This window comes from Macaca mulatta, chromosome 16, assembly GCF_049350105.2.
Source record: "Macaca mulatta isolate MMU2019108-1 chromosome 16, T2T-MMU8v2.0, whole genome shotgun sequence".
Classification (NCBI taxonomy): domain Eukaryota; kingdom Metazoa; phylum Chordata; class Mammalia; order Primates; family Cercopithecidae; genus Macaca; species Macaca mulatta.
The window spans coordinates 72597379-72615394 of NC_133421.1; the positions used below are offsets into that span (position 1 = coordinate 72597379).

Consider the following 18016-nt stretch of genomic DNA (forward strand, 5'->3'; position numbering starts at 1 on the left):
CTTATTGGTTTCTTACTATGTTCTCATAAAAGAAAGACATCACTACAGTTAATATTCTGTTAAGCAATAAAGGAAAATGTAAATAATTTAACCTCCTTCTTAGACGGAAGGTTGCTTTGAAACAAAATCTAAATGGCTATTGTTAATACCTGACAACCAGGCTCAAAAATTACTCCCTTTCCACAATTAGGTGATTGGAGAAGGATTTCAGGAGACCTTATTCAACCTTTCTCCCAACTGATTAATTTGTAATGTCCAACATTATAGGATTTAAATCTTAGCTTTTAAAAAAACTTAGCATTTTGAAATCTTAGCTTATAAACATGTCTTGAGTATAAGCAACAAAGTTTACGGTTTGGGCCCAATTTACGAAGACTGTGACTGCAGAGAAAAAGGGGGAATTGGTTGGGAAAGGTAAGGAGATCTTTCAACTCTTCCAGCCAGTTTGGCTTAAGAGTTGGGGCGGGGCCGAGGCGGGGGAACAGACTTGTTTTTGGCGGTGATTCCTCATTTTGCTGTGAAACTAGGAAAGACAGGCGGTCACATTCCGACTATCAAGCCCAGAAGAGAGGAGAAACTCGAGCAATCGGGAAACTTTGGGGGAGGAAATGTCACAGGTTTGACAAGCAATTCAGTGCCATCATTAATAACAATATCCAGCCAGGGAAACATAACGAGACCCCTTCTTTACAAATAATTTAAAACATTAGCCAGACATGGTGGTGACCTGTGGTCCCAGGTACCACCGGGAGGCTGAGGCGGGAGGATCGCTTGAGCCTGGGAGGTCGAGGCTGTAGTGAGCCGTGACTGCACCGCTGCACTCCAGCCTGGGAGACACAGCGAGAATCCTCAAAAACAAACAAAACCAGTATCAACCATTGCGCACTCAGAAGCCTAAGGGGCCATGGTCTGCGTATACCTTTTCTGACCAGTGGCGTCTGCAGGAAGAAAGGTGGGTGCGGGCGGCTGCCAGTGAACAAAGGGTCACGGTCTCCCCCAAACCTGCCCCTTTGAGACAGAAAAAAGCTGGGGCTGGGGTCAGCCGGGGGGAGGGGACGGCCAGGCCACCGGATGTCAGGCCCGGTTTCCCTCCAGAATCTTGGAAGACGAAAGGGAAGGTTGTCTCCCATCCTGGCAGGACGGAGAGGAGCGGCGGGGGCGAGTGGGCCGTTACCTGGGGGTCTGCCCTTCCTCCCCTGCCGGGGCTAAAGGGGTCGAGGCGCAGGGCGGGCGGGCCGGTCCACGGCGCAGGAGCTGCCCATTAATTGCGCGGGGATTGGCCTAAGCGCCTCTTCTTCGTCCTCCTCTCGCTTCTTCGCTCCCTAAACCTGCCCCTCTTCCTCCTGCTTCCCCGAGGCTGCTTTCCGCGGCGCCGACCAGCCTTGCCTGGGGCGGGGGCGGTGGGGGCGGCTACCGGGCGTCCTCTGGTTTCCCTAGCGACCGCGCCTCCCCGCCCCCACCCTCCGCCCCCGCGCGACCAGGTGCCGCCGCCAAGAGCGCGGGGCGGGGCGGGGCGGGGCGGGGCTGTGGCCCCTGGGTCCCAAGGCAGGCGTGGGCGCCCGCCGGTTGCCGTGGCAACGACGGTGGCTGCAGTCGGGTAGGCAGAGCCGCGCTGGTGGGCAGAGAAGAGATGCCCAAGGAGGAGGCGGTTGGCTTTGTCTGGATGCCCAAGCCCAGACCCAGATATCCAGGCCTCCGCTCCCATTCCTGAAAGGGTGCTATGCTTCATAAAAAATGAGATTAGAACACGAGAGAGGATAATATTTTTAATGGAATCAGGGAATATGAAAAGCGGTACATGCAAAGAGGGAAAGATACTGCAGTCCTGCAGTTCGACCTCTGCAGAGGACATCTGGAATGCTGTGGTCCAACATGAAAAAGAAGAAATAAGCGATGAAGGGAGGCACCCAGTCAGTGGCAGAACCGAGACCAGAGCCCAGGCCTCTTCGTAATCAGTCGTCTTCACCCCCTTTCCAAGGAGAGAGGTGCTTAGAGGCCTAGACCAGGCCTCACAGGTTTGGAGGAAGGGCACCAGAACCGCACCTACTACCTACTACCCGCACCTTTTCTCTGCCATGCTGATTTCTTCCTTTCTTTCTTTTTCTTTTCTTTTTTCTTTTTCTTTCTTTTTTTTGAGACAGAGTCTCGCTCTGTCGCCCAGGCTGGACAGTGCAGTGGCGCGATCTCCGCTCACTGCAGCCTCTGCTTCCCAGACTGAAGTGATTTTCGTGCTTCAGCCTTCCAAGTAGCTGGGATTACAGGCATGCGCCACCACGCCCGGCTGGTTTTTGTATTTTTTTTTTAGTAGAGACGGGGTTTCTCCATGTTGGCCAGGCTGGTCTCGAACTCCTGACCTCAAGTGATCCACCTGCCTGGGCCTCCGAAAGTGCTGGGATTACAGGCGTGAGCCACCGTGCCCGGCCTTGCCAGGTTGATTTCTGTCTGTGGTTCTCATGGGCAAAGATGACTCTCCTATTTACTTTGCATATTTAGGCTCTCAACTTGTCGAACGTTGCCAAGTTAGGTATTTTTGATTGGGTGGAGAGTAAGGTAAAGGAAGAATAGAAATTCTTGGAACTTTCATAAGTGCCCGGAATCTCTAGGTGTCTGTGGTTTGACCATCTTCTCAACACCTCCCCTTCCCCCCATTCAGTTGGTGCCAAGTCCTTGGCAGTGTTACATTCTTTTTTCTATTCTTATCACTACCACTCTAGTTTTGGGTTCCATGACCTAGTTTTGGGCTCCATGGATTATTTTGAGGGCCTCCTGGCCACACCCTGGGCCCTTGTCCTCCACACCCTGTCTCCACCATTTACCCCATCCTGTAAGCAGCCTACATCTAATGTTGCTGGCCCCCTGCTTAAAAAGCCCTGGAAGGTTCCTCACCGCCTGTGGAATGAAGTCCAAACTCGTCACTATGACTTTCCCTGTGCCCTCCCCCATGGTTTCCTTTCTTGGTTTTTCTCCTTCATCACTTCTTCACTCATGTTTCAGCCAGATGGGACTATGTGTTACACACTGAACATTTTTCCTTGCCTTCACACCAGCTTCAAAGACATATCCTGAGCCAGGCAGAGTCTAGACAAATGTACTTAACAGAAGTCTTTCCATTGAGCACATTCCCATCTGAACGTCACTGGTCCTCCAGCAGCCCCTAGGATCTTTTCATCCCTAGTAGCCCAATCCATATTCTGTTCGTGTTCTCAGCTGATTATCAAGTGTGCCTTAGTAAAGCATTAACTGATAATTGACGTATTAACTGATAAGGATGTAACTTAAGAACTTGCCTCATGGTTTTTGCCTTTCAAAAATATATACTTTGGGCCAGGCATGGTGGCTCATGCTTGTAATCCCAGCACTTTGGGAGGCCAAGGCAGGGGGATCACCTGAGGTCAGGAGTTCAAGACCAGCCTGGCCAACGTGGTGAAACCCTATCTCTGCTAAAAATACAAAAATTAGCCGGGCGTGGTGGCGGGCACCTGTAATCCCAGCTACTCAGGAAGCTGAGGCAGGAGAATTGCTTGAACCCAGGAGGCAGAGGTTGCAGTGACCTGAGATTGCACCACTGCACTCCAGCCTGGGCAACAAGAAACTCTGCCTCCCCCCAAAAAAACAAACAAACAAAAAAACAAAATAAAAGGTTGGATGTGCACACTGGGTCGAAACTATAATAGTGAAATGATAGGTAGGGAACTTGTTCTGTTGGAGCGAGGACCCACCTCAAATAAAAATAACAGAGAAAGAAGTTGAAGCCCAGGTTCTCACCTTGTTGAAGGTAAGGAACATGACCAGAACATATGGTAAGTACCAGAACCAGGGCTCAAAAACAGGGCTTTCCACCTCCAATAACTTGATGTTGCCCACTACTAAGAAAAGCACCTTGGTACTTCCTGTACCCAGATTTGTCTCCTTCTACTTCAAGATCTGTATAAAATAATACTATCTCAAAAGATTGCTGTGTGAAATAAATGAGAGAGGACAAGCAAAGCATTTCACGTCATGCTTGGCACATAGCACTCAGTAATTGGTGGCTTTGCTTTATAAGGCATATCTTAAGATTTTATTGCATGTGAGTGTTAACCATAAATATTTAAAGATTTTTATTTTTTATTTTTTTTTTATTTTTTGAGACAGAGTCTGTCACCCAGGCTGGAGTGTAATGGCGCGATCTTGGCTCACTGCAATTGCCGCATCCCAGGTTCAAGTGATTCTCCTGCCTCAGCCTCCTGAGTAGCTGGGACTACAAGTGCGTGCCACCACGCCCAGCTAAGTTTTGTATTGTTAGTAGAGACAGAGTTTTGCCAGGTTGACCAGGCTGGTCTCAAACTCCTGACATCAGGTGATCCACCTGCCTCGGCCTCCTGAAGTGCTGGGATTATAGGTGTGAGCCACTGCACCCAGCCTAAACATTTTTAAATAACAAGGTCTAGAGAAATCACTTCATATCTCAGCTTTAAACTCTTCCACATGTCAAGTGTTCTTGAAAATTAAGTTCGATGAAAAAATCATGGTGCCTTTGAAAGAGGGCAATTGTGCCCAAGGTCGGCTCATGAAAAGCTATAGAACAACTCCAACTTTAGTGTTTAATGAGTAAATTTAAGCTAGGCACATAAACTACAAATGAGATTAGTTCTGTCATTAAAAAGCAAAGTCCTTAGGAAGAGAAATATTAAAATGAAGAAGAAAAACTTCTCCTGGTTGGGGAAAGGATCCTACTCTTCATTATTTCCTGCACAATGTTCCTAGTAGAGATGAATAAGTAAAAACAAAACTTAAGACTTAAGTACATGGTAGATTCTAATGCTGCCTCCTGCTGCTCTAACAAAATACCTTAGACTAGCTAATTTGTAAACAACAGAAGTGTATTGCTCACAGTTCTGGAGGCTGGGAAGTCCAAGATCAAGGCATCTGCAGATTTGGTGTCTGGTGAGGGCTTGCTGCGTTTTGTATATAACATCTTCTTGTTTCATCCTCATATGGTGGAAGGGACAAACTCCCTCAAGCCTCTTTTATAAGGGCCCTCATCCCATTCATCATGGTGAAGCCTTCATGACCTAGTCACCTCCCAAATGCCCCGCCTCTTAATACTGCTACAATGGGAATTAGGAGTCAACATGACTTTTGGAGGAACTTAAGCATTCAGACCATAGCAAGCATCAAAAAGTTCCTTAATTATATCCAAGAGTTCTGCAAAGAATAACTACAAGTATAAAATTTCAAAAGTAGACTGTGTATTAAGTTTCAGAAATAACACTTTTGAGGGAAATATTTAATGCAAGGAGTAAGCTGTGCAAAGAGTAGGCATACATTCTGAGTCTCCCAAGGTTTTTGAGGCAGGGATATCCAGTAGCTTCCTGGACACCTGGCCCAGCTACTCAGTTGAGCTGGAGCAACCCACCCTCTATCTGCCTAATATTTTCTCTTCCTAAGAGAGAGAGAGAGTCTAACTAAGAGAGTCTCTTTGTAACTAACTATTCAGAAGCTCTCCTACTCAGCATAGAGTTTTATGCCAAGTGACTTCAGAAGCAGATGGCCTCCCTCCGATACAACTTAAAGTTGGTCATTTTTGCCTTGGTCATGGGACCTTGCCGTGACTAATGGGTTCCTGTTCTCATCATTGAGGCCAGTGTGGTGTTGCCTTCATCCATGCGTACAGCATGAACAATGGCAGTTTGTTTGCAAAAAGAATCTCTACAAATAGCTTTCCTGAGAAGGGGACTGTGGACATGTGAGTCCTTTAGGGCTCCATGGGTTCTCCTCCAGCATGCCGTTGTGCAGGGGCTTCACCTGATTCATTTTCAAAACTGGCTAATGACTTACTGGGTATACCAGGGGTCGCTGTGACATTCTGCATTCATCTTGTAGCTATATTTGGCCAGACTGTGGGTATGCAATGTGACAATCTCTCAGTGTCACTCATTAAAAGTCATCCTTTATTGATGTCGTTAGATGGTTAGAGAGCTTGGTAGGCTTTCAAAATGAGCCTTCTGGATTATGTACATACAGTTGGCCCTTAAACAGCATGAATTTGAACCGCCCAGGTCTACTTATACGTGGGTTTTCTTCCACCTCTGCACCCCCTGAGACAGCAAGACCCACTCCTTGTTTTCCTCCTCCTCCTCAGCCTACTCAGCATAAAGACAATGAGGGTGAAGGCTTTTATGATGATCCGCTTCCACTTCATGAATAGTAAATATATTTTCTCTTCCTTATAATTTTTTTTTGACAGGGTCTTGCTCTGTCGCCCAGGCTGGAGTGCAGTGGTGCGATCTCAGCTCACTGCAACCTCCACCCCCCAGGCTCAAGTCATCCTCCCACCTCAGCCTCCCAAGTAGCTGGGAACACACGCACATCACCATACCTGCCTAATTTTTTTTTTTTTTTTTAGAGATGGGGTCTCCCTATATTGCCCAGGCTTGTCTGAAAATCCTCAGCTCAAGCGATCCTCTCGCCTAGGCCTCCCATAATTCTGGGATTACAGGCATGAGCCACCCGCACCCAGCCCAATAATAGCCATTCTAAATAGGGAGAGATAATATTTCATTGCGGTTTTGATTTGCATTTCTTTGATAATAGTGATGTTGAGGATTTTTTATATACTTATTGGCCATTTTTATGTCTTTTCTTTAGAGATGGCTATTCAGCTCATTTGCCCATTTTTAAGTTGGAGATATATCTCCAACCTAAATGTGTGTGTATATATATCCAACTTAAATGTCTATATATATATATATATATATAGCTGTTGTTTGAATTCCTAGTATAGTCTGAATATTAATTCCTCGTCAGATGAATAGTTTGCAGGTATTGTCTCTTGTTTTTCAGGTTGTATCTTCACCCTGCTGATTGCTTCCTTTGCTGCACAGAACTTTTTTAGTTTGATATAATCCCATTTGTCTATTCGTATATTTTTTGCCTGTGCTTTTGAGGCATATTCATAAAATCTTTGTCAAGACCAATGGCCTCAAGTGTTTGCTCTATGTTTTCTTCTAGTAGTTTCATAGTTTCAGGTCTTAGACTTAAGTCTTTAATCCATCTTGAGTTTATTTTTGTATATGGTGAGAGATAGGGCTCTAGTTTAATTCTTCTACATGTAAGTAACCAGCTTTTCTAGCACCATTTATTGAAGAGACTGTCTTTTCCACAATGTATATTCTTGGTACATTTGTTGTAAATCAGTTGGCTGTAAATATGTAGATTTAGTTCTGGGTTTTCTGTTCCATTCCATTGGTCTCTGTGTCTCTTTTTATGCTAGTACCATGCTGCTTTGGTTACTATAGCCTTGAAGTATATTTTGAAGTCTGGTAGTGTGATGCCTCCAGCTTTGTTCTTTTTGCACAGGATTGCTTTGGCTATTGGGGTCTTTTGTAGTTCTGTATGAATTTTAGTATTGTTTTTTCTATTTCTGTGAAGAATGTCATTGGTGTTTTGATAGCAATTACGTTGATTCTATAGATCACTTTTGGTAATATGGTCATTTTCACAATATTAACTCTTCTAGTCTATAAACATGGGATGTCCTGTGAGATGTCCAAAGACATCCCATGTTCACAGACTGGAAGAATTAGTACACACAAACACACACACACAAGTATGTACATATTCCGATGGAGGTTACTGAAGACCCAGGATTTGGTCCCTGGTTTTGTAGGATCAGAAAATTCACTTTATTTAATTCAGAACTGACCTCTTTAGAAATTGATTCTTAATAACCCCACTCAGAAGAGACCGTTTGTTATCCACCTGACCAAGTTATTATTTTATCTCAGAGAATAAAGTTGGCAGGCTGAAAGTGGTCATGTGCTTGAGGTACTTCCTCCTGGTGGAAAGGCATTCCTAGGGGATCAAATTAAAGATCTGAAGGTTTGATGAATATTAAATTACATTAAAGGGAATTGAATGTCCTTTTTTTTTTTTTTTTTCTTTGAAACAGACTCTTGCTCTTTAGCCCAGGCTGGAGTGCAATGGCGCGATCTCGGCTCACTGCAACCTCCACCCCCGGGTTCAAGCAATTCTCCTGCCTCAGCTTCCCGAGTAGCTGGGATTACAGTGCCCGCCACCACGCCCGGCTAATTTTTGTATTTTTAGTAGAGATGGGGTTTCACCATGTTGGCCAGGCTGGTCTCAAACCCCTGACCTCAGGTGATCTCCCCACCTCAGCCTCCCAAAGTGCTAGGATTACAGGCGTCAGGCACTGCGCTTGGCCTGTTCTTAAGGGATATATCTAGCAGGTTGAAGAGGCCTTAAAGAATGATCTTCCTCCCTTCCAAGGACATTTCAGTCTGAATGACTGATTTGGATTATTTACCTCAAAGTTTTTGGAGACTTTTACCACATCTTTCTTTCAGGTAAATGCCATTTTGCTGAACTTCAAGGGACCATTTCTCTTATGCCATTGACAGCATAGTTTGGAGTTGAGAAGACCTGGGTGAAAATCCTAGCAGTGGGATTTGCTGTATCATAGCGAACAATTCTCAGCATCCTTTGAATTTCGAGATCCCCGTAGTTAAAAATGGAAATAATCAGAGCCTTCTCAATGGATTGTTGTGAGGATTAATGAAACAGTGTATGTAAAGTTTCTGGCATTGTGCCTGACACAGTAGCTGCTCAACAATGGTAGCTATCATTATTGCTTACATCATGTACATAGATTTCATTCTCCTTGCTGAGATGAGACACCCTGAATTACATCACCCATGCATTTATAAAGCATCTCTAAAAGCTGTTACTTTGGCCGGGCACAGTGGCTCACACCTGTAATTCCAGCACTTTGGGAGGCCGAGGCGGGCAGATCATTTGAGTTCAGGAGTTCAAGACCAGCCTGGCCAATGTGGTAAAACCCTGTTTCTACTAAAAATACAAAAATTAGCTGGGAGTGGTTGTGGGTGCCTATAATCTCAGCTACTCAGGAGGCTGAGGCAGGGAGAATTGCTTGAATTTGGGAGGTGGGGGTTGCAGTGAGATTGTACCACTGCACTCCAGTCTGGGTGACAGAGTGAGACTCTGTTTCAAAAAAAATAAATAAAAGCTGTTACTTCTTTAAAATGCTCCTGATATCTTTGTGGTTAATTTTATATTGATTATTTTTTATGCTGAATTTCAGAAAGTGACATTTTATGATCTCATCTCTGATTTTTGCTAGAGATCATCTAATTTTATGAAACTGAGAGTGTATCCAGTTTAGGGCTTGCAGTCACCCATGAACTGTGTGAAATTTAGTAATGTCTGTTGGGCTTTCACAGGGCAGATATTTGAGATCCAATTCTTTTGTAGAATAAAATAGACGCCATTAGAGACTGGCAAACTCCCTACAATTAATTATAATTTTTTTAAAAAGCATGTCCTCTGGGAGATCCCTTAAAATTTTCCTCACTTGTAATTGTAGCTGATCTATTGTGCTGTTTTACAAAGAGGGGGCAAACTCATTAAAGTTTTTGGATCCTATAGTACTGAAATATTTCTCAAAAGTTCACACGGGCTTTGATTTATTTATCCATTTTGGAAGCTTCAGACTTTTCAAACCCTTCATTATGGCCATTGATGCATCTGATACAAGATTGGATGTGATTATAGGAACTTTGAGAACATAAAACATACTGCTTTTTTGAATTTCTGAAAAATTCTTACCAAAAGGAAGAATTTGACTTCTGTCCAGAAGGAGTATCTGATTTGTTTGGACTTTGGATAAACTCGAGCTATACATATTTGGCCAAGAGTTTGATTTGTGGACCGATCATCAAGCCGTGAGCAAGACTTAGGCTTCAGAAAGCGATGTCAGTGTCAAGAATCCCCACATGAGCATTAAATATGCTTCTGGACAGATAAACGCTCAAGCCAAAAAAAAAAAAAAAATCCATCTCATCAAGAGGGCAGAGGAACGTAAGCACTGAGCAACTTCTGAACCTTCAGGAAGTGGACGCTACCCCATGACATTTTGTTTTTGTTTTTTTTTTTTGAGACAGTCTTGCTCTGTTGGCCAGGCTGGAGTGCAATGGTGAGATCTCAGCTCACTGCAACCTCTGCCTCCCAGGTTCAAGCAATTCTTCTGCCTCAGCCTCCCAAGTAGCTGGGATTACAGGCATGCACCACTGTGCCCAGCTAATTTTGTACTTTTTTTTTTTTTGAGACGGAGTCTCCCTCTGTCACCCAGGCTGGAGTGCAGTGGCACAATCTCCGGCTCACTGCAACCTACGCCTCCTGGGTTCAAGCAATTCTTCCGCCCCTCCAGGTTTTTAAAGCAATTCTCTGCCTCAGCCTCCGGAGTAGCTGGGATTACAGGCGCATGCCACCAAGCCCGGTGACTTTTTTTGTATTTTTAGTAGAGACGGGGTTTCACCATCTTGGCCAGGCTGGTTTTGAACTCCTGACCTCGTGATCCACCCGCCTCGGCCTCCCAAAGTGCTGGGATTACAGGCATGAGCCACTGCGCATGACCTAATTTTGTACTTATGATAGAGGAAAGGGGACCCCCATACACTTTTGGTGGGAATGTAAATAGTGTAACTACTATGGAGAACAGTTTGGAGGTTCCTCAAAAAACTAAAAATAGGACATATGATCCAGCAATCCCACTGCTGGATATATATCCAAAAGAAAGGAAATCAGTATATTGAAGAGATATGTGCACTCCCATGTTTATTGCACCACTGTTCGCAATAGCTAGGATTTTTTTTGTTTTATTTTGAGACGGAGCCTCACTCTGTCACCCAGGCTGGAGTGCAGTGGCATAATCTCGGCTCACTGCAACCTCCGCCTCCTGGGTTCAAGCAATTCTCATGCCCTAGCCTCCTGAGTAGCTGGGACTACAGGCACGCACCACCACACTTCGCTAATTTTTGTATTTTTAGTAGACACGGGGTTTCACCATGTTGGCTAGGCTGGTCTCGAACTCCTGGCCTCTAGGGATCCACCTGCCTCGGTCTCCCAAAGTGTTGGGATTACAGGTGTGAGCCACTGTGCCGGGTCTCTGACAATAGCTAAGATTTGGAAGCAACCTAAGTGTCTATCAGTAGATGAGTAAATACAGAAAATGTACATAAACACAATGGAGTGCTATTTGGCCATAAAAAAGAATAAGATTCTGTCATTTTCAGGACCTTGGATGGAACTGGAGATCATGTTAAGTGAAATAAGCCAGGCACAGAAACATTGCATGTTCTCATGTATTTGTGGGATGTAAAAATCAAAACAATTGAACTCATGGACATTAAGTGCAGAAGGATGGTTACCAGAGGCTGGGAAGGATAGTGGGGAGGGGGTGGAAGGAAGGAGGATCATGTCAATGGGTACAAAAAATAGAATAAGACCTACCATCTGATAGCACAACAAGGTGACTATAGTCAATAATAACTTAATTGTACATTTAAAAATAACTAAAAGAGGGCCAGACGCGGTGGCTCACGCCTGTAATCCCAACACTTTGGGAGGCCGAGGCAGGCGGATCAAGAGGTCAGGAGATCGAGACCATCCTGGCTAACACGGTGAAAACCTGTCTCTACTAAAAATACAAAAAATTAGCTGGGCGTGGTGCTGGGAGCCTGTTCAGGTATTCAGCCAGCTATTCAGGAGGCCGAGGCAGGAGAATGGCATGAACCTAGGAGGCGGAGCTTGCAGTGAGCAGAGATGGCACCACCGCACTCCAGCCTGGGCGACAGAGCGAGACTCTGTCTCAAAAATAAATAAATACATACATACATACATACATACATACATAAAAATAACTAAAAGAATATAACTAGATTGTAACACAAGGGATAAATGCTCAAGGGGCTGGATACGCCATTCTCCATGATGTGATTATGATGCATTGCGTGCCTATGTCAAAACATTTCATGTATCCCATAAATATATACACCTACTATGTACCCACAAAAATTAACAATTAAAAAAATTCAAAAATAAATGTACACTGACTGACAAGTACTAATGAGTGCCAGGACACTAATAGGGTGCCGCAGCAGAGAATGCTGGGAGCAGCAGGGAGACCCTATTTACACAGGTAGTCAAAGATGACCTCTCTCTGTGAAAGCTGAAGGATGAAGAGGAGCCAACCTCCGAGGGGGGAGAAAACAGGACTGAGATGATTGTAAGGTGAGAGAAAGCTCAGGGGATTCAAGAAAGCTTGAGGTGTGGCTGGAAGACTATTGTGAAGGAAGCCTGATGAGGTTGTAAGAGTTGGAGTTGGGTTTTATTCTAAGTACAATGGAAAGCCATGGAATGGCTTTCAAGTGTATGTGCGTTCCTCTGTGTGTATGTGTGTGCATGCATGTATATGCACGTGTGTGTGTGTGCATCTGACATACCGTCTGGAGCATATTGTAGAGACCCATGAGGAGGTTCCCCACTAGAATTGGTAGTTATGACCTCATGATCCCTACTCCAGCCTTTGATGAAACGGCAAAATGTCACTCAAGCATGAGCTTGTCCATTAGCATGAGACATGATCAAAGATGAATTATCAAAGAAATTTTCCCCAGTTCCGGGACACACACATGACCAGATGTTCCATGGTGAGTAGCATATCCCGATTTTTTTTTTTTTTCTGACACTGATTTTCGTTCTTGTTGCCCAGGCTGGAGTGCAATGGCCCAATCTGGCTCACCGCCACCTCTGCCTCCCAGGTTCAAGTCTCCCTGCCTCAGCCTCCCGAGTAGCTGAGATTACAGGTGCATGCCAACGTGCCCAGATAATTTTTGTATTTTTAGTAGAGACAGGGTTTCATCATATTCGTCAGGCTGCTGACCTCATGTGATCCGCCTGCCTCGGCCTCCCAAAGTGCTGGGATTACAGGCGTGAGCCACTGTGCCCGGCCGCATATCCTAATTTTTAATTTCCAGCCTCTTGTTCCAATATAGTCCTCATAATGGCCCTTACTGATGGACCTTTGTTGCATCCTGGGTCTGACTCCTTTTACTCTCCTCTCTTTTCTTTCTCTTTTGATCTCTACCTCTCCTTCCTCTTCTCTCCTTTCCCCTCCCCTCTCCATCCTCCTTCTCCTTCTCTTCTCTCTGCCTTTCTCATTAAGAGTCAAAGTTCCTTGCCAAACCACAGCGCTTAGGTTTCTATTTTCCCGAGCAGATTTCTTGGCTGGTTTTACAGACTTTTGCATTGGTTCTCTCTTCTGCTTCTATGTAGTCTCTTCTCTGTTTCCAGTCACTGCTCCTAGACACCCTCCTCCCCTCCCTCAGCAAGCCGAACCCCTAGGTTACAAAGTTTGAAAAATATCAACCGGAAAAAGGGCTCTTCCTCTAGCCCTGTAAAAAAGAAGACGTGAAGGAGTTAACCTCCAGTGACATCAGTCTCCGGCCAGCAGTACAGTGAGGCAGTTCTTGAAAACCAGACAGAACAGAAGGTATCACTGTGCAACATCCCTTCTGTGGCTCACGGCGCCCTCTGAGTCAGAATAATGAGAGAACATTCTTAAAACATGACCTAACCACGCTCTGTCCTCAAACAAATTCCTGGATGTGTGTGGAGTAAGCTCTCCCAGCAAGCCTGAGCACAGACGTGTGGGGCGGGCTTGTTAGCACTCTTCTGAGTTGCTGCCTTTGCAAAGCCACCTTCCCAGCCAGTTCATTTGTATTAAAGTAAACTTTTAAAAATAGCCAGTTGGTCTGTCCGGCAATATGCTCTGGGCCTCTCGTGGCTGTACTTTCATAGTTTTATATTGTGGCGACTGGGTCTCTGTCTTGAGGGTATTTGGGGGCCTTTGACTTCACACTGTAGCAGGAAGAAGTTATGCAAAAATTCTTGTCAGACATAGAAAAAAGGAAACAGGATATCATTCATTTCCAGAATGGAGCAGAGTCACAATTGTGATTGCAGAGTGTCCTTTATTTCACCCACGCCTGAGGTTGTTTGTGTGTGTTTGTGTGTGTGTGTGTTTAATACAGGCGGCTTATCTGAGTGATTTTAAGAAATTAATTTAATTGAAAAAATGATTAAATTACAAAGAGAGGAAAAAGCATTTGGTTGGCATCACATGGGGTGAGAGGCCACTGCTAATGCAATATTTCATCAATTGCCTCATTGCTATTCTTTCAATGATGTGATTTAGTTTCTCAAATAGCTCTTATCATGGCGGGCTTGCCTTGGATACATTGTACAGAGGCCTTATAATCATTACAATGTATTTACTTAGAAATTTTAAAAGCAATTAAGCCCTTTTAGATATATTTGTGTATGTGCATGCGTGTGTGTGTGTGTGTGTGTGTGTGTGTGTGTGTACGTCCACAGAGGAATTTTATAAATGTCCGGACGAGGGTTCTGAGTGAACACTAGGACAAGTGTTGAATTTATCCACTGTAGTGCCCTTCATGCATTTCAAAGAGCTCCGTGCAGACTCATGTTCAGCTTTTTTCATGCCCTTTGAATATACCACTATCTCCCTTTAATACGCTGAAGAAACAAGAGGACAAAGAGTCTCCCTGTGTTCCTTATCCAAGGCCACACAACTGTTGCTGGAACCTTGAGCTTTCTGAGTGCCAGGCACTTACTTGCAGTATATCCCGAATGCTGGGATATGGTGGAGGTTTAGTTTGTTAAAAAGCGTGATAGCCCTATGATTGTGGGAAAAAATTTTGACACACTTTGCTTTTTGTTTTCATGTAGATCAAGTCATTAGAATGGTCTTTCTCTTAGAAAGCTACTGAGGTTGGGTTAAACAGTAACGGGTGCTCGGGAAAGGGTAGAGCAACATTTTGGCAGCGTATGAACGGGTATGTGTGCATATGGGTGGTAATAACGCATGCCCTGACCTGTCCTATGCCTCTTCCCCTTCACCTTTGTTTCAAAATGTTGTGTCCAGCATTTAAAAATGCAGGCACAGTTTGATGCAGGTGTTTGCAACCTCCTTCACCCCAAATGTCATGGTGGCGGGGGATGATAGGCTCTCTCAGCATCCCGCCTCCCCGTGCTGCATGAGATGGGAAGGCAAAATCATGTATTCATTCATCAAATGCTTATCAAGCACCAAAGCGCTATGTACTCTTCGAGGTTCTGTGGATTCACAGAGGAGTGATATTCAGTCTTTGTGCTTGCGGGGAGGAAGGAAGTAAACAAGGCCATAGAGTAAGCTCTACAATAGAGGTAGGTGTGGGCCTGGGTTGGGGGCGCGCACAGGGGAGATGAAGGAGAGGAAAAGGAAGGTTCTCACAGTGAGGGATGGTGAAGGGCCTCCAAGAATTGCTGGAGGCCCCATTCAGTGGTGCGTGCTGGGCGTCAGTTCCCCCCCAGAGGAGCATTTCTCAGCAGCACCAAACACTGGCTAGACCTTAAGCTAGATGACGTTTGTTGTCAACTCCCCCAGCCTTCCCGTCTGTGCCCTTTCCCTCCCTGTCTGGAAGGAGGCTCCCAACAGCCTTTTCAAAATCTGCTTAGGGCAGCTACACATAATCAATATTTATTGAATCAAACTGATCTGAAAAATATTCACACTATAGTATAAATGGCTCATACAGGGTACACCTGGGCACATGTGCCTGGAAGCCTCAAGCTAAAAGAGCTTTCGCCAGCTCACCAGGAGAGCTTCGTAGCATGTTGCACGCTCCTGCACCCCGAGTGCACATTTTCTGGATGGTTGCCCACTTTTTCTGTTGTTTAAGCTGGCTCTACTTCCAAACACCCAGCCTTACATGTTTTCCCTTCCTTGCCCACTATTGTGGCTATATGATAAGGCAGGATGAGGGCTGATAACTGCTAGTCTCAGAACTTTTGGCTGGAAATGCCACAAGACTACAACAACTGCTTTGAAGCCTGGGAGAGACCAGTGATGAAACACAGAGTTGTGGCTGGGCGCAGTGGCTCACGCCTGTCATCCCAGCACTTAGGGAGGCCAAGGCAGATGGATCACTTGAGGTCAGGAGTTCAAGACCAGCCTGGCCAACATGGTGAAATCCTGTCTCTACTAAAAATACAGAAATTAGCTAGGAATGGTGGCACATGCCTATAATCCCAGCTACTTGGGAGGCTGAGGCAGGACAATCACTGGAGCCCAGGAGGTTACAGCAAGCTGAGATCATGACACGCACTCCAGCCTGGGTGACAGAGCAAGACGCCATCTCAAAAAAAAAAAAAAAAGCAAAAGTAAAACAGAGTTGCAGTGAATGGGACTGGACATTTAAATGTCTCTTTTAAATGCCCTTACTATTTTGGTTCATGGTGTACTATTTGTATGTTTCCTGCATGAGGGCAGAACTGGTTTGGCACATACATTGAAATTCCACCTCTAATGTGAGAGAGAAAGAAGGGGGAAATGACAAGGAACTTCCACCTTCTTCCCAGTCATAGCATTCCACTAGGATTCTCCCATGGGCCATATTTCAGTGTACAAAAATGTCATATTTACAGAAAGTCCTACATGTGTATCCCCAACCATCAGGGTTGTTTAGTTACAGTCAGTGCCCTATGCAGTAAAGACTGGCAATTGGATGTTTTTCAAACCCTCAACTTAGTTCATTATGAGAAGCTGTCTAAAAAAAACCCAAAAAACAAAATGGCAACAACAACAAAAAACTACAGTCTTCAATTAAAGGTTCAGAGGCCAGGCACAGTGGCTCATGCCTGTAACTCCAGCACTTTGGGAGGCCAAGGCGGGCAGATCACTTGAGGTCAGGAGTTCGAGGCCAGCCTGGCCAACATGACGAAACCCTGTATCTACCAAAAACACAAAAATTAGCTGGGCGTGGGGTGGTGCTTGCCTGTAATTCCAGCTACTTGGAAGGCATGAGAATGACTTGAATCACCCAGGAAGCAGAGGTTGAAGTGAACCGAGATTGTGCCACTGTACTCCAGCCTGGGTGACAGAGCGAGACTGTGTCTCAAAAAAAAAAAAAAAAAAGAGATTCAGAAAGTGGACACCTTTCAGCACTATGTAATAGAAATATGAGTCATATAAGTAATTTCTAATTTCCTAGGAATTATATTTAGAAAAGTAAAAAGAAATGGGTGAAATTCATTTTAATAACATATTTTACTAAACCCACTAAATTAAAACATTGTCGTTTCAACATGTAATGAATATTTTTTAGTTTTAGAGTCAGAGCCTCACTCTGTTGCCCAGGCTAGAGTACAGTGATGCAATCACGGCTCACTCAACCTTGAACTCCTGGGCTCAAGCCATCCTCCCACCTTAGCCTCCTGAATAGTTGGAACTACAGGCTTGTGCACCACCACACCCAGTGATTTATTTTTATTTTTATTTGTTGTAGAGATGGGGTCTCGCTAGGTTACCCAGGCTGGTCTCAGACTCCTAGGATCAAGCAGTCCTCCTGCCTCAGCCTCTGGACTACTGGTGTGTGCCACCTCGCCCAGCTAATTAAAACTTTTTTTTTTTTTTTTAATGGAGACAGAGTCTCGCTCTGTTGCCCAGGTTGGAGTGCAGTGGCACGATCTTGGCTCACTGCAACCTCTGCCTCCTGGGTTCAAGCAATTCTCCTACCTCAGCCTCCTGAATAGCTGGGATTACAGGCATCCGCCACCACGCCTGGCTGATTTTTTGTATTTTAGTAGAGACAGGGTTTCACCATGTTGCCCAGGCTGGTCTCAACCTCCTGAGCTCAGGCAATCTGCCTGTCCTGGCCTCCCAAAGTGCCAGGATTACAGGCATAAGCCACCGCGCCTGGCTAAATTTTTTTTTTTTTTTTTGGAGATAGAGTCTTGCCACCCAGGCTGGAGTGCAGTGGCCTGATCTCAGCTCACTGCAACCTCTGCCTCCCAGGCTCAAGCAATTCTCCTGCCTCAGCCTCCCAGGTAGTTGGGATTACAGGTGTGTGCCACCACACCCAGCTAATTTTTGTATTTTTAGTAGAGATGATTCCAGCTACTTGGGAGGCTGAGACGGGAGGATGACTTGAGCCTGAGAGGGTGAGGCTACGGTGAGCTCTGATTGCACCACTACACTCCAGCCTGGATGACAGAGTGAGACGCTGACTCAAAAATTAAAAAGAAAAAGAAAATGAAAAACAATGACCACACCTCCATTTGTGTGTGTGTGTGTGTGTGTGTGTGAATGAATGTT

The 18016-nt window shown here is 45.0% G+C and overlaps 1 protein-coding gene across 7 annotated transcripts in view; it reads right to left on the bottom strand.

The window, feature by feature from the left end:
* The window catches only part of MARCHF10 (membrane associated ring-CH-type finger 10), a 270175-nt gene that overhangs the window by 110310 nt on the left and 141849 nt on the right, over nt 1-18016 (bottom strand). For 2 of the 7 annotated variants that reach the window (XM_077972359.1, XM_077972365.1), the window contains exon 1: nt 1175-1412. The exons of 1 other annotated variant lie outside the window; for it this stretch is intronic. The gene's annotated coding sequence lies outside the window, so the exon portion shown is untranslated. Of the gene's footprint in view, nt 1-1174; nt 1472-18016 lie in introns of those variants that run through there. 4 more of the 7 variants (XM_028836640.2, XM_077972364.1, XM_077972363.1 and 1 more) reach the window with 4 other exon arrangements.